The sequence below is a fragment of the Stegostoma tigrinum genome, chromosome 32 (assembly GCF_030684315.1).
Source record: "Stegostoma tigrinum isolate sSteTig4 chromosome 32, sSteTig4.hap1, whole genome shotgun sequence".
NCBI lineage: Eukaryota > Metazoa > Chordata > Chondrichthyes > Orectolobiformes > Stegostomatidae > Stegostoma > Stegostoma tigrinum.
Genome location: NC_081385.1, coordinates 38,008,308 through 38,024,306, shown reverse-complemented (window position 1 = coordinate 38,024,306; position 15,999 = coordinate 38,008,308). Strand labels below are relative to the sequence as shown.

Genomic DNA, 15,999 nt, shown 5'->3' with positions numbered 1-15,999 from the left:
TAAACATCCTGCAGCTGCAAACACTGCATGTATTCAGATGGATTGCTTTTAATTCTGCCTCTTTAATGTTCTTCTCCATTCTGATCCTACTTGAATCATGCCTTTGCTTCATGTGTCTTCAAATTTGTGCTTGTTGTGTTTTTACTTCCTGTTACCTGTTTTGTTTCGCATCAGTTGAAACTTCCTCTTAGGTTTCCATCCCCTGGCAATCTAGCTTGAAAGCTCCCCAATAGCAAGAGCAAATCTGCCTCCAAGAGTATGAGTTCTGGTCCTGCTGTGATGCATCTTATCTGTCTTGTACATGGGTGACTGCCCCTGCACCAAACTCAGTAACATAGAAATCTGATGCCCTTCCTGCTATACCAATACTTCAGTCAACTGATCAAGCATCCAATTGTCTAATTTCTATGCTCACATATGGGTGGCATGGCACCAAATTGGTTTGCACTACTGCTTTACAGCACTGGGGGCCCGGGTTCAATTCTAGCCTTGGGCACCTCTCTGTGTAGAGTTCGCACATTCTCCCTGTGTCTGCATGGGTTTCCTCTAGGTGCTCCAGTTTCCTTCCACAGTCCAAAGATGTGCAGGTTAGGTGGATTGGCCATGTTAAATTGCCCTAATATGTCCAGGAACGTGTGGGCTAGGTCAATTAGTCATGTTTAATGTGGAATGATAGGCAGATGGTGTGGGGAGTCGGTCTGTGTGGGATGCTCTTTAAAGGTTGCTGCAGACTTGATAGGCTAAATGGCCTCCCTCTGCGCTGTAGGGTTTGTATGACTGGAAGTAATTCTGATATTGCTGCTTTTGAGTCTGCTTTTCAAACTTGTTCCTAGTTTCCTAAAATTTTGTTTTTTGCCGTTTCACCCTTCTGTTACCTATGTTATTGGTACCATATGATGATGACCTCTAAGTGCTCTCACACCTCCAGAAGAATGTCTTGCAGCCGTACCATTGACATCACTGACCTTTGTGCTAGAAAGAGAGAACTTATCACTATGGTCATGCCCATAGAAATGTTGCCCTTTTCCATAACTAACGAATTCCCCAAAAATAATGCTGTGTTAATCTTGTGCATCTACTCTTGTGCAATTCTGGGGTGTTACTCTGGGGTGCTGCAGACTTGACTCTAACTGCGCTCCTTTGTAGAAGAGTCTTTATCCACGCTCTGAGTCGATAACCATTGTCCTCGTCAGTATCTAAGGTGAGAAGCCAGTTCAACAATGAGAACATCTCCAGGGACTTCTGCACTGACTGCCTGGCAGTGATCCATTCCCTGTTTGCCTAACATGTTGAGTGACTGCCTCCCAAAGTGAGCTTTTCACAAGGACAGGTCTGCTGTCAATTTGACAGGCAACCACATCAATGCCATTTTCACTTTTAATGAAAGTCAAGCATTAATATAAGCTGCTTGAAGAATGTCACGGTTTCCTTATGTCAGGTTCGTGCTTTTCTAGTGTTATGAAATCACTCCCTTGTGTTGGAACACACTTCCATGCAAATTGGCAGCCTTCCAGTACTGTGTCTAATTGACTGTTCATTTGAGTGTTGGAGCTGTTCAACCACAACATTATTTGCAGGTTGTAAAAGCCTTGCAGTGTCTTGGGTTACAGAAATAGAGGAGGGGACAAGGCAGATTTGTCAGTCAATGAGCATGGGGATATTGGGGTAAATGGGAATTTGTGAGTAATAATGCAGACATAAGAATATTGATAGACTTAATTTTATAATCGATGGAAGATGAGACACTATTCAGCACTGGAATGGTCAGGATTATGGGGAGGTGATGGCCCGGTGGTATTATCGCTGGACTGTTAATCCAGAGACCCAGCTAATATTCTGGGGACCAGGATTCAAATCCCACTACAGCAGGTCGTGGAATTTGAATTCAATAAACATCTGGAATTAAGAGTCTAATGATGACCATGGATCCATTGCTGATTGTCAGGATACACCTTTCTGGTTCACTAATGCTCTTTGGGGAAGGAAATTGCCATTCTTACCTGGTCTGGCCTGTGTGATTCCAGACCAACAGTAATGTGGTTGGCTTGTAACCGCCCTTTTGAGCAATTAGGGATGGACAACAAATGCTGGCTGGCCAGAGACACCATCAGTCAGTGAATGGAAAAAAAAATCAGAGGTAACAAGCAAACATGGTGATATGATTTCAGTTGAGACCTGTTTTTCTTGCTTCCATATGACCCACTCTTGGAATCTTATGCAATCCTTAAAAGTTTCCCAGTTGTCTCGAGGATGGCCAACAATTTGATGGACCAAGTTTCATTTCTCATCTGGCCTTTGTGAAGATTTCCAGTTTTTAGAGTCACAGAAGTGTTACTGCACAGAAGGAAGCCATTTAACCTCATTGCCTAGAGGCAGCCTCCTGCTTTACCTCTATAACTTGTACATTATTTGGATAGAAATAATCACCCAATATCCTCATAAATACCTCAAATGAACCAGCTTCCACCACACTTCCAGACAGTGCATTCCACACCCGTGTTAACATATAAACTTCTGGATATAGCTTTCTGGAACCTTTTTTGCTGTTTCTCAGAATCCACTGCTTGAGGAAATCTCCATAATCCAGATTCTATTTGCTGGGCTTCAATTAAAGATCAATTTTAAATAAGTTAGTCACAAATCTTTTCTTGGTCCCTTTCCCAGAAAATGTTAAACAAAAAGCAAAGAACTGTGGATTCGGGAAATCTGAAATTTAAAAAAATTGCTGGAGAGTCTCAGCTTGTCTGGCAGCATCTGGGGAGATATAGCAGAGACAACAATTGTCTCTTGTCATTGTTGTCTCTTGTTGACTCCGCTTGATCTCCACAGATGTTGCCAGACGTGCTGAGCTTCTCCAGCAACTTCTCTTTCTGTTCCCACAAAAAATGGCCTAGGTGATGGACGACACGAATCATTCTCTGTTTTGATTGATTTCATTTAATCTCGTCTTGCCTTACACAGAATCTCGGAACAGTTGAGACTGTTCCTCCTACAAAATCTCAGTTTTTCTCAATGTGAATCTGGTTGATTTTTGAAATTCCTCGGGATACTAATATTTTGCCACTAGCCCAATTGTTTCTAAGTATAAAATTATTTCTTCAAAAGGTAGTCTAGGAATAAATCCTTCAAGAGCAGTTTCATGTGCCAAGTCACTTTTATATCTTAATTTTCTGCCAGAGAAGGAGTTTTACATTGCGTGACTACACAATCTATCATGAGCCACCATCAATGTCTCAACTAATCTCCAAAAATATTTGATTTGTTTGATTAGATTCACAGAGTTGTACAGCATGGAAACAGACCCTTGGGTCCAACTCATCCATGCTGACAAGATGCCTTTCAAATGTAATTGCGCCAGTCTCCGTCCCTTCCAATGGCAGCTCAATACATACGCCCATCATGTCTACATGGAAATGTGGCTTGTTAGGTCCCTTTTATGTCTTTTTTTTCTGGGGTTTTGGACTTCCTTACCTGGGGAAAAGACTTTTAACTATTCACCCTATCCATACCCCCCATATTTTCATAAACCTTCATAAGGTCACTCCTCAGCCTCTGACACTCTAGGGAAAATAGTCCCAGCCTACTCTGCCTTTCCTTGTAGCTCAAACTCGAATGCTGACAACATCCTCGTAAATCTTTTCTGAACCCACTTTCAAGTTCCGCAACATCTTTACTATAACAAAGAGACCAAATTGAATGCAATATTCTAAAAGTGGCCGAACTGATGTCCAGTACAGCCGCAACATGATGTCCCAACTCCTATACTCAGTGCACTGGCTAATAAAGGCAAATGTGGCAAATGTACCAAATGCTTTTCTCACAATTTGTCTACCTGTGATTCCACCTTCAAGGAACTTTGAGCCTGCATCCTGAGGTCTCTCTTTGTTCAGCAACATTCCCCCAGGATTGTATAATTAAGTGTACATGTCCTGCCCTGATTTGCCTCACCAAAATGCAACACCTCACGTTTATCTAATTAAACTCCGTCTGCCACCCCTCAGCCTATCGGTCGATCAGTTCAAGATCCCATCGTACTCTGAGGTAACCTTCACTGTCCACTACACCTGCAATTTTAGTGTCATCTTCAAACCTACGAACCATTCCTCCTCTCTTCTCATCTAAATCATTTGTATAAGTGACAAAATCAGAAGTGCCGTGACAACAGGTTTATTTAAAATCACAAGTTTTCAAAGTGCTGATGTTTCGCAGCTGAAGTGGACAGAAGCGTTTTATATCGAAATAGCTAGCACATGGATTCCATGTGATCTAACCTTGCTCACCAGTTTACCATGTGGAACCTTTTTGAATGCCTTGCAAAGCCCAACTTTCAATGCTCTGCCTTTATGAATCTTCTTTTGTCATTTCTTCAAAAACTCAATCAAGTTAGTGAGACATGATTTCCCATGCACAAAGCCATATTGATTATCCCTAATCAGTCCCTGGTTTTCCAAATACATGTAAATCCTGTTCGTCAGGATTCCCTCCAGCAACCTATCGACCACTGCCATCAGGCTCACTGGTCAATGGTTCTCTGGCTTTTCCTTATGACCTTTTTTAAATAATGGCACCACATTAGCCACCCTCCTGTCTTCTACTACCTCTCCCATAGCCATATAGATATCTCAGCAAGGGACTCAGTAATCATGTCCCTAGCTTCCCACAAAATTCTTGGATACACCTAATCACATCCTGGTGATTTATCCACCTTTATGCGCTTCAAGACTTCAAGCACCACCTCCTCTGTTATATGAACACTTTTTAAGCTATCACTGTTTATTTCTCAAAGCTCTGTAGCTTCCATATCCTTTGTTGCAGTAAATTCCGATTGTATTTTTCACGTTTAGTATCTCACCCCTGTTGACCTCGCCACGCAGTTGCATGTTATTCGTATATCCCACAAAGGACTGTGAGTCAACTCTTGATAGGAAATTATCTTTATTGGTTATAATACAATTAATATTATAATAATGATCATGCTACAAACTAACAATTAATACAATAAATCTGACAATTGATTCTGTAAATCTAGGTCTATATCTTGCCCTTTAACTTAACTTGGAATGATCAAACAACACCCCCTTGATCCATGTAGTGTTGGTCATCTGGTCCTGCTCTCCAAGTTGTCCCAGAGGCGCCTCTTATGGTGGTAAGTCTCGAGTTACCTTTCCTGAGGGTGGTGTGTGGTGATCCTTGGGAGCTTCTGCAGCCCTTTTGGGAGGGTCTTCGATTGCCACCAATGGATCGATCAGGCATTCCCAACTGGCTGGTGGGGGACCATTGCTCCTCTATTTCTGAAAGCGTTAGGGGCATGTAAGTCAGGTAGCCTTTCCGGGAATCAGTATGAGGTGTCCCTTTGTTCCAGAAACAGCGCAATGTTTCCTGTTGTCCTGGAAAATAGGTTTGGTCACCCGTGTATTGTGCTGTGTGCAGATGCCGGCTGTCTGTCTGGGTCTACAGCTTGTTTATTTCAGCATCTTTGTACAAATACTTTGGCCAATGCTTCACTAGATTTCCCAGCATGCTTGGTGTATTTGATTTTGCTATTTTTGATTGGCCCATCTGGCTGCACTCTTGTCCAGTGGCCTTGTTGATCTTTAAGAGGCCCTAATTTCACCCTTGTTACTCTTTTTTGCCCTTAATGTATTTGTAGAATTTCTTAGGATTCTTCTTAACCCTATTTGCCAAAGCTATTTCACGTGCCATTTTTGCCCTCCTGATTTCCCTTGAGTATACTACTTCTGCCCCTATACTCCTGAAGGGATTTACTTGAAACCAATTGTCTATACCTGTCGTATGCCTCTTTTTTTCCCTTGACCAGAGCTTCAATTTCCTACTCCTATTAGCCTTGCTCTTCACACAAATAAGGACACACTGCCTCTGGGCTCTCGTTATCTAATTTTTGAAGGACTTAATTTGTCAGAGGTGTAAAGGAGCACTTTTACCTTAAACAAAACTTTCATAGGCTTCAGTAACCTGATCACTTCTTCAGTACATGAAGAATGTCTATGATTAGCTTGAACATTTACATTTACCAATTTAGCATGTTCTGAGGAAATACTTTGCAATATATTGTTGCTGTGGTTTTATTACTGTTATTTTACTGTGTCTTTTGCAGATTCCGCAGGCATTCCTAGTTGTGCAACTGTTATTTTTTACTTGTGAAAACATAAATTTCCTTGCAACACATTTTAACTTCCATGGCATCCTAACAGCCTTGGTCTTCCTGTTTAAAGCCTTTGTGTATTTTCAACTCCTCCAGCTTCCTTGTGCAACCTAAAATGGAGATTTACCTATCTCCCTATGTGAGATATAATGTTTGGCTAAAACTGGAGCTGTCCTTATTTTCGAAATGTTATATTTCTCTAAATGATACTTAATAGCTCATTGAATGCTGTTCCTAAATTCTTCCACAACCATGATTTCCTCACACATATTCAAAAATGTCAGCAACTTTAATTGAATTACATGTCCTGATCTTACAGCATCTCTCACCTATTCTTCAAATAGAGGAACAAATTACTGCAGATGCTGGAATCTGTACTGAAAACAAAAATGCTGGGTATTACAGCAGGTTAGACAGATTCTGTGAGAGAAAGCAAGCTAACATTTCGAGTCTAGATGAATTCATCACAGTTGAAATGAAGTGTGGTGTGAGCAGCATTTATGTAATAGTAGGGGCGACGGAAGTTTAAGTGTCAGGGGAGAAAGGATGTTTGGGGTTTGACATTTTACTGACAGTCAGCTCAATGTACCCAATATCTAATTACTACACAATCGTTGCACTCTTGCCAAATATTCATTGAAACCCCCAACCAACCATAAAGGCAACAGAACAAAAAGGATAAGGTCAAGACTGTTCACAAGCATCAAACAACTCTCATAACTTTTTCTGAAAAAGGGTCTAGGCCCAAAACATCAGCTTTCCTCCTCCTCCTCTGCTGCTTGGCCTGCTGTGTTCGTCCAGCCCTACACCTTGTTATCTCATAACAAATGTTTGTTTTCTCCTGTTTCAACTTAGTACATGTCCTCACAACTACGAATTCCCACTTAGAACTCTTTTCACAATCACAAGGAAATTCAGAGTACAATTTCAAAATTTGTTTGGCTACAAGGTGCTTTGAAATGTCCAAAACCTGTATGAGGCACTAAACCAATATATCAAGGCACCATGAAGCCAACTGAATAACTTTTGAAATACAGTCTCTGTTGTAGTGTTGTGAAGACTAATATTCACTTTGCAAACAGCAAGATGCTAATTTGCAACAAGATGATGACCAGTCATGGGTCAGAATCTTGGGAAATATGACTTGACTAATAGAATAGTAACTTTTGCAACCAACAACATTAAGAAGACATGGCTGTACTGTCAGATCACTTTTTCTATTTCAGGGTCCTTTTGTACGTTTATGCATAATATGTGAAATTAAACCTGACAAATCTTTTAATGGTAGTCAAGTATTTCAGGTTCTAGCCAACTAGTTTGAAGAAATCCTAAATATTAGGTGGATTGTGACTTTTTTCCCATCTCCCCACAGGAGTTGAATTATGCTCAAGTTCTGTTCCAGATGCTGGAACTTTATGGCATCTAATTCAACAAATCATTATTCACCATGTACACCTAGGCAAGTGTGTGTGTATAGACTTAGTTTAAGCATTTAAGTCATTGAAGTAACCACTACTTCCCCAGTGTTAGCAGATTCCCATCTATGTGTACATTTGTGGCAAATGTCAGTGAAGTGACCAGCAGGAGAAAGGTTGAATTTTTCATTCCCCAGTCCAACACATTAAATGGTACCAGAACCGGCTGCTGTGTTATCTGAAGTGAATACAGTAAAAGTACCAGAAACAAGCAGAGTTCCTTCAAATCTCTACAATTTTTGGTAGAAAGTTAGACTGCGACAGTAACCATTAGTAGTATTTCTGGTCTGTACGTCTCCATGGTTTAACATGACTGGAAAGTAACTTTCACATCCAGTAATACACAGAGGTGCTGTTGATGCATTGTCAGGCTTCATTCCATGGATTTTCCTGCCACCACATTGACCACTTCGTCCCCCTCTGCTGCCACGGCTAGGGTGATCCAAATCACCAAAATTGATTTCCAAGTGGGAGGTTACATCATTTGCTGGTTTGTGGAAGTGATTTCCAAAACAGATTCATCAGCAGAAACTGTATATTCCAAGTGATGGACATCTGCCTTGCTTTCAAAACGTTTTTCTTCAGTTTTAGAGTTTGTTGGGTATGCCACATCCTCGGTATTCTTGAAAAACAAGCTGAGAATAAATACCAATTTCAAAACTTACCACCATTTTGATCAGCAACAATTTTAAGAATATTCTGCATGTAGCAACTAGGCACATGTTCATTAAAACCTCATTGCAGTTGTTAGTGGGACAGTTAAAGTTCATAAAATAATGATGGGTGTAGATGGAGTTAATGGATGTTGTCTTTTCCCTAGGATGGGGGATTTCAAGACTAGAGGGCACATTTATGAAGTGAGTGGTGAGAGATGAGAGATTTTAAAAAAGACAAGGGGGCAGCTTTTGTACTCTGGGTGTTTCGCCTGTGGAATAAATTTTCCTGAGGAAGTGATGGATGTGGGTTACCGAGTTTTAAAATAAAAGTTGGATAATTACATGAATAGGAAAGATTTGTAGATCTAAAGGGCCAGAAGCAGTCAGGTGGGACTAATTTAATTTGGGATTATGTTCGGCATGAACTGGCTGTTTCCATGCTGTGTGACTCTGACTCATTTGTGTTAAGAACTGCATTTGTAATTGTATTATTATCTGTAGTTGGTTGGCTTGCCGAGCTAGTTAGTTAGTTTGCAGATGTTTCATTACCCTGCTGGGTAACAACATCAGTGCAGCCTCCAATGAAGCGCGGTTGTGTTTTCTCGCCTGGTATTTAAACTTTGGAGTCCGTTGGAGTTGATTACCGCATTTCCAGTTTTTCTTCACCGTGGTGCTTATGTAGCATCTAATTCTATATGTGTTTATTGATGTCCTCCTTGGTGGCAACCAATTCCTGTGCCTGTCTTAGGATCTTGGTGTTATCCCAATCAAACTGGTGATTCTCCAGTTTCTGGTGGGTTCCACAGTGTTGGGGTCCTTGCTGTTGGCTTTTATATAAATGATTTAAACTTGAATGTAGAAAGGTTGATCAATAAGTGTGAATGGAGACAAGCGAGTATTGGTCTCATCTTTTTGTTGCTAGTTGGTGTTCATGTATTGTGGCCAGTTTCCTTCTGGTCTGTCCAATGTAATATTTGTTGCAGTCCTTGCATGGAATCTTATATATCACATTGGCTTTCTCTGTGGTGTGTAAGGGGTCTTTGGTTTGAGTTAGCAGTAGGTGTAGTGTCCCAGGACAGGCCAAACAGAGACCAGCAAGAGAATTTCTAGAGGCCTGGTCGTCCACCAAGGAGGCCATCAATAAGCTTGCAGAATTAGACCCTTTATACGCACCACTGCGAAGAAAAAATGGAAATAAGGTCATCAACTACAATGGACCCCAGAGTTTAAACACCAGGCGGGAAAACACAACAGCACTTTGTTGGAGGCTGCACTGATGATGTTACCCAGCAGGGTAACGAAACGTCTGCGAACTAATGAACCAGCTCGGTGAGCAAACCGACCACAACACCCACAACCCGAGCTACAAGTCGACTCAATTGACTTATTATCTGAAAATTGCTCTTTCATAGAACTCAAATGATCATCCATTGCTTTTCCGACCGAAACACTTTGCAAAATCAAAGTCCACGTCTCTTTGTGTCACCATAATTGCACTGCAAATTTGTCAAGTAAGGTAAAATAACTTTCAACCCTGTCTTCAGCAAATTTAGGCTCATCAAATTAATGGATTTTTCCTACTGTCTGAATGAAATTTTTATTTTTCCAGTCAATAATGTTGAACTTTTTACTTTCTCCTTGAACCCAGTGAATCTGTTTCCTCCCATCCTGCCATTTTTGGCTGGAGTTCAGTTACAAATTTTTTAAAGTTTCATTTGTTGTGCCCTTTATCTTTATGCCTTTCAAGTCAGGCCTTTTCAGTTCTTTTTCCTCTCTCTTGTATTCTTGTTTTTACTTTTCTGTATCTTTTTTTCAATTCAAGCAGCTTCATCAGCAATTGAATTCTACCTAATTCAAGGCAAGATTTCTTCAAGTTCCAAATGCTGTACTACTGCCTCAATACTTTGTATCTCTTGTTCTTATCTCCAGCTAATTCCATGAAACTAACTTTTCTTCTTGTTGTGTCTCACTTGGGATATATTTTCTGTCCCAGAAAAGTCTTAGCAAATGACAAATCCATCCTGCTGTTCACTTAGCTTTGAAAACTATTGGCAAAGGTGAAAGCTGACAGAATACAAGAAAATTTGGCAAATTGGATCCACAACTGCCTGAGTGAAAGAAAGAAGAGGATGATGATGTGGAGTATTTTTTTTCAACTGGAAGTCAGTTTCTGGTGGGTTCCACAGTGTTGGGGTCCTTGCTGTTTATCTAATCATTAATATAAATGATTTAAACTTGAATGTAGAAAGGTTGATCAATAAGTTCGCAGATGATATAAAAATGTTGCAGTGTAAATAGTAAGGAGGATAGTCTTAGACTGTAAGAGGACATAGACAGACTGGTCAGATGGAATTCAATGTAGATAAGGGTGAAGTGCTGCATTTGAGTGGGACAAATAAGGCCAGGGACTACACGATGAATGGTAGGACTGTGGGAAGCACTAAGAATCAGAGGGGCCCTAGTGTCCACATGCGCGTGCACAGCTCACTCAAGGTATCAGGAAAGGTAGATAAAGTGGCTCAGAAGTCATATCAGATACTTGCCTCTTTTAACCAAGGTGTGAAGTTTAAGAGCAGGGAGGTTATGCTGAATCTGTATAAAACTTTGGTTAAACCACAGCTAGAGTATTGCTGGATGAACACAGGAGGCCAAGCAGCATCAGAGGAGCAGGAAAATTGATGTTTTGGGTCGAGACCCCTGACCCGAACTGTCAGCTTTCCTGCTTCTCTGATGCTGCTTGGCCTGCAGTGTTCATCCACCTTCACACCGTGTTAGCTCAGATTGTCCAGCATCGGCAGTTCCTACTAGCTCTAGAGTATTGCTTCCAGTTTTGGAACCCACATTATAGAAGGGATGTGATTGTACTCGAGAGGATACAAAGGATTTTAGCCTGGGCTAGAGAGTTTCAGTTGTCATGACGTGGAGAACAACAGCTGAACTAAATCAGCATTTCTACCTTGGATTTGATTTTGATTTTGATTTGATTTTGATTTGTTTTATTATTATTGTCACGTATGGAGATACATTGAAAAGTATTGTTTTACATGCTTTCCAAACAAATCATACATTATATAAGTACATTGGGGTAATAGAACAGAATGCAGAATATAGCGTTATAGCTACGGAGAAGGTGCAAAGAAAGAGGTTCATTCATAAGTCCGAAAACAGCAGGAAAGAAGCTGTTCTTGAATCTGATGGTATAAGTTTTTAAACTTTTGTATCTTTTGCCTGATGGAAGAGAGTATAACCAGGGTGGGAGGAGTCTTTGCTTATGTTGGCTGCTTTCTTGAGGCAGCAGGAAATGTAGAGGGAGTCAATGGAAGAAAGAGATAACAAGGTGGAGAGCTGGATGAACACAGCAGGCCAAGCAGCATCAGGGGAGCAGGAAAGCTAACATTTTGGGCCTAGACCCTTCTTCAATAGATGAAAGGCTAGTTTCCATGATGATCTGGACTCCATTCACAGCTCCCTGTACTTTCTTGAATTCTTGGGCAGAGCAGTTACTATGCCAAGCTGTGATGTGTCTGAATATGATACCTTCTATTATGCACCCATAAAAATTCATGAGAGTTATTGTGGACACGTTGAATTTCCTTAGCCTTCTGAGAAGTAGATGTGTTGGTGTGCTTTCTTGACTGTAGCATCAATGTGGATGGACCAGGACAGATTGTTGATGATATTTACTTCTAGAAACTTGAAGCTCTCAACCTTCCCCATCTCAGCACCACTGCTACAGAGAGGGGCATTTTCTCCACTTGCTTTCTGAAGTCGATGGCGAGGTCCTTTGTTTTCCTGACATTGATGGAGAGATTGTTACACCATGTCACCAAGCTATCTCCTTGCTGTGAGAGATAATGGGAACTGCAGATGCTGGAGATTCCAAGATAATAAAATGTGAGGCTGGATGAACACAGCAGGCCAAGCAGCATCTCCTTGCTGTATTCTGTCTTGTCATTGTTTGAAATCGGACCCTTATGGTGGTGTCATCAGATCATTTATAAATGGAGTTAGCACTGAATCTGGCCACATAGTCTTGATTATATAAGGAGCTGAGTACGCCACCTTGTGGGACATGTGTATTGAGGATTATGAAGGAGGAGGTATTGTTGCCTATCCTTGCTGTTTATGGTCTCAGGGACTGGAAGTCGTGGATCCAATTACAAAGGGGAGAGCTGAGACCTAGGTTTCGGAGTTTGGAGAGGAGTTTGGTCAGAATTATGGTGTTGAAGGCAGAGCTAAAGTCGATAATTAGGAGTCTGACGTAGGTGTCCTCATTATCCACATGTTCCAGGGATGAATGTAAAGCTGGGAGGTAGACAATCTGGGAGGCTGGACTTGATGTGTGCCATTACAGACCTCTTGAAACTCTTCATAATGATGGATGTCAGAGCCAGTGGTGGTAGTCTTTTTTTTTCCTTTGACACCAGAATTATGTGGTGTTCTTGTTGCAGGTAGGAGCCTCACATTGGAGTTAGGGTGAGGCTACAAATACCTGCAATTGCTCCCACCAGCTAGCCCACACAGGATGTGAATGCATGGCCAGGACTCCATCTGGGCTAGCCACTTCCTGTGGGTTCTATATTTGCAACATAGTGAAATTAAACATTTCAAAACCCTCAAAATTGACCCCAGTGGTTTTTGACCAGACCTTTTTTAAAAATAACAACTACTCCCAGACTTTGGGAGTAATCAATTTTTGACATCATTGCTAAAACAAAAGCCTTGTCAATTTATTGACAGCACAGTAATTTTAGCAGAGCAGAAAATTAAATAACAAAGGAATCTAATTGGTCTATGTTTTCAACCCAACAGCCTTTGTATTCAGGGTAATAAAATGTGAGGCTGGATGAACACAGCAGGCCAAGCAGCATCTCAGGAGCACAAAAGCTGACGTTTCGGGCCTAGACCCTTCATCAGAGAGGGGGATGGGGAGAGGGAACTGGAATAAATAGGGAGAGAGGGGGAGGCGGACCGAAGATGGAGAGTAAAGAAGATAGACGGAGAGAGTATAGGTGGGGAGGTAGGGAGGGGATAGGTCAGTCCAGGGAAGACGGACAGGTCAAGGAGGTGGGATGAGGTTAGTAGGTAGCTGGGGGTGCGGCTTGGGGTGGGAGGAAGGGATGGGTGAGAGGAAGAACCGGTTAGGGAGGCAGAGACAGGTTGGACTGGTTTTGGGATGCAGTGGGTGTGGGGGAAGAGCTGGGCTGGTTGTGTGGTGCAGTGGGGGGAGGGGACGAACTGGGCTGGTTTAGGGATGCAGTCGGGGAAGGGGAGATTTTGAAACTGGTGAAGTCCACATTGATACCATTAGGCTGCAGGGTTCCCAGGCGGAATATGAGTTGCTGTTCCTGCAACCTTCGGGTGGCATCATTGTGGCACTGCAGGAGGCCCATGATGGACATGTCATCTAGAGAATGGGAGGGGGAGTGGAAATGGTTTGCGACTGGGAGGTGCAGTTGTTTGTTGCGAACTGAGCGGAGGTGTTCTGCAAAGCGGTCCCCAAGCCTCCGCTTGGTTTCCCCAATGTAGAGGAAGCCGCACCGGGTACAGTGGATGCAGTATACCACATTGGCAGATGTGCAGGTGAACCTCTGCTTAATGTGGAATGTCATCTTGGGGCCTGGGATGGGGGTGAGGGAGGAGGTGTGGGGACAGGTGTAGCATTTCCTGCGGTTGCAGGGGAAGGTGCCGGGTGTGGTGGTGTTGGAGGGTAGTGTGGAGCGAACAAGGGAGTCATGGAGAGAGTGGTCTCTCCGGAAAGCTGACAGGGGAGGGGATGGAAAAATGTCTTGGGTGGTGGGGTCGGATTGTAAATGGCGGAAGTGTCGGAGGATAATGCGTTGTATCTGGAGGTTGGTAGGGTGGTGTGTGAGAACGAGGGGGATCCTCTTGGGGCGGTTGTGGCGGGGGCGGGGTGTGAGGGATGTGTTGCGGGAAATACAGGAGACGCGGTCAAGGGCGTTCTCGATCACTGTGGGGGGAAAGTTGCGGTCCTTAAAGAACTTGGACATCTGGGATGTGCGGGAGTGGAATGTCTTATTGTGGGAGCAGATGCGGCGGAGGCGGAGGAATTGGGAATAGGGGATGGAATTTTTGCAGGAGGGTGGGTGGGAGGAGGTGTATTCTAGGTAGCTGTGGGAGTCGGTGGGCTTGAAATGGACATCAGTTACAAGCTGGTTGCCTGAGATGGAGACTGAGAGGTCCAGGAAGGTGAGGGATGTGCTGGAGATGGCCCAGGTGAACTGAAGGTTGGGGTGGAAGGTGTTGGTGAAGTGGATGAACTGTTCGAGCTCCTCTGGGGAGCAAGAGGCGGCGCCGATACAGTCATCAATGTACCGGAGGAAGAGGTGGGGTTTGGGGCCTGTGTAGGTGCGGAAGAGGGACTGTTCCACGTAACCTACAAAGAGGCAGGCATAGCTGGGGCCCATGCGGGTGCCCATGGCCACCCCCTTAGTCTGTAGGAAGTGGGAGGAGTCAAAAGAGAAGTTGTTGAGTGTGAGGACGAGTTCAGCTAGGCGGATGAGAGTGTCGGTGGAGGGGGACTGGTCGGGCCTGCGGGATAGGAAGAAGCGGAGGGCCTTGAGGCCATCTCCATGCGGAATGCAGGTGTACAGGGACTGGACGTCCACGGTGAATATGAGGTGTTGGGGGCCAGGGAATTGGAAGTCCTGGAGGAGGTGGAGGGCGTGGGTGGTGTCACGGACGTAGGTGGGGAGTTCCTGGACCAAAGGGGAGAAAATGGAGTCCAGATAGGTGGGGATGAGTTCGGTGGGGCAGGAGCAGGCTGAGACGATGGGTCGACCAGGGCAGGCAGGTTTGTGGATTTTGGGAAGGAGATAGAAACGGGCCGTGCGGGGTTGGGGAACAATGAGGTTGGAGGCTGTGGGTGGGAGGTCCCCTGTGGTGATGAGGTCGTGAATGGTGTTGGAGATGATGGTTTGGTGCTCGGGTGTGGGGTCATGATCGAGGAGGCGGTAGGAGGTGGTGTCGGAGAGTTGGCGTCTGGCCTCGGCGATGTAGAGGTCAGTGCGCCATACTACCACTGCGCCACCCTTGTCTGCGGGTTTGATGGTGAGGTTGGGGTTGGAGCAGAGGGAGCGAGGACTTTGTATTCCGTCCCAGTCACGCAAAAGACAGGCAAACAAACACCATTAATGGATAAATAAAACATAATAACCTAACAGACCAAACTACCAAACGGATGAGGCATAGATTTTCTGAGGATTTCGATCAGGGTTACCATTATAGATAAAGGCAATAATACTATTAACTTTATTATCTGCTCTGAGTTTCCAAGAGCTGCTTATAGGAGGTTAGGCAGGGACTTCCAAATATTCATACCGTAGTACCAATAGTCAGGTGCTATTATTCATGGAAAACACAGTCCAAAACCCAATTTAAATCTGACCACTCTCTGACAGGCTCCTCTACATGGTCCTAGTTAACATTCAACTGCTCAAGTATAAGATACTTCCCAGACTTGCTGGAACCAATTACCAGGTACTGACCTCTTCAACAGCTAACTTCTGCTATCTATTCAAAATAATGCTTGTGCCCAGTGACAATGCACGTGCAGAACCTTTTGATCAGGCATCAACCTGCAATTAACTTCCAGGCCTGGCCTCATCAATAAACAATGCCTTGTTTGGTCTGTTTTCCTTTCAAAATAAGCTCTTACTCATAGTCCGAAAGCCACCTTTCACTC

The 15,999-nt window shown here is 43.3% G+C and overlaps 1 protein-coding gene across 6 annotated transcripts in view; it reads left to right on the top strand.

Moving 5' to 3' along the window:
- Positions 1 to 15,999, top strand: part of prdm10 (PR domain containing 10) — a 202,691-nt gene that overhangs the window by 30,483 nt on the left and 156,209 nt on the right. The window contains exon 2 of one of the 6 annotated variants that reach the window (XM_059638986.1): positions 10,331 to 10,467. The exons of 4 other annotated variants lie outside the window; for them this stretch is intronic. The gene's annotated coding sequence lies outside the window, so the exon portion shown is untranslated. Of the gene's footprint in view, positions 1 to 5,029; positions 5,147 to 10,330; positions 10,468 to 15,999 lie in introns of all 6 variants that reach the window. One more of the 6 variants, XM_059638985.1, reaches the window with a different exon arrangement.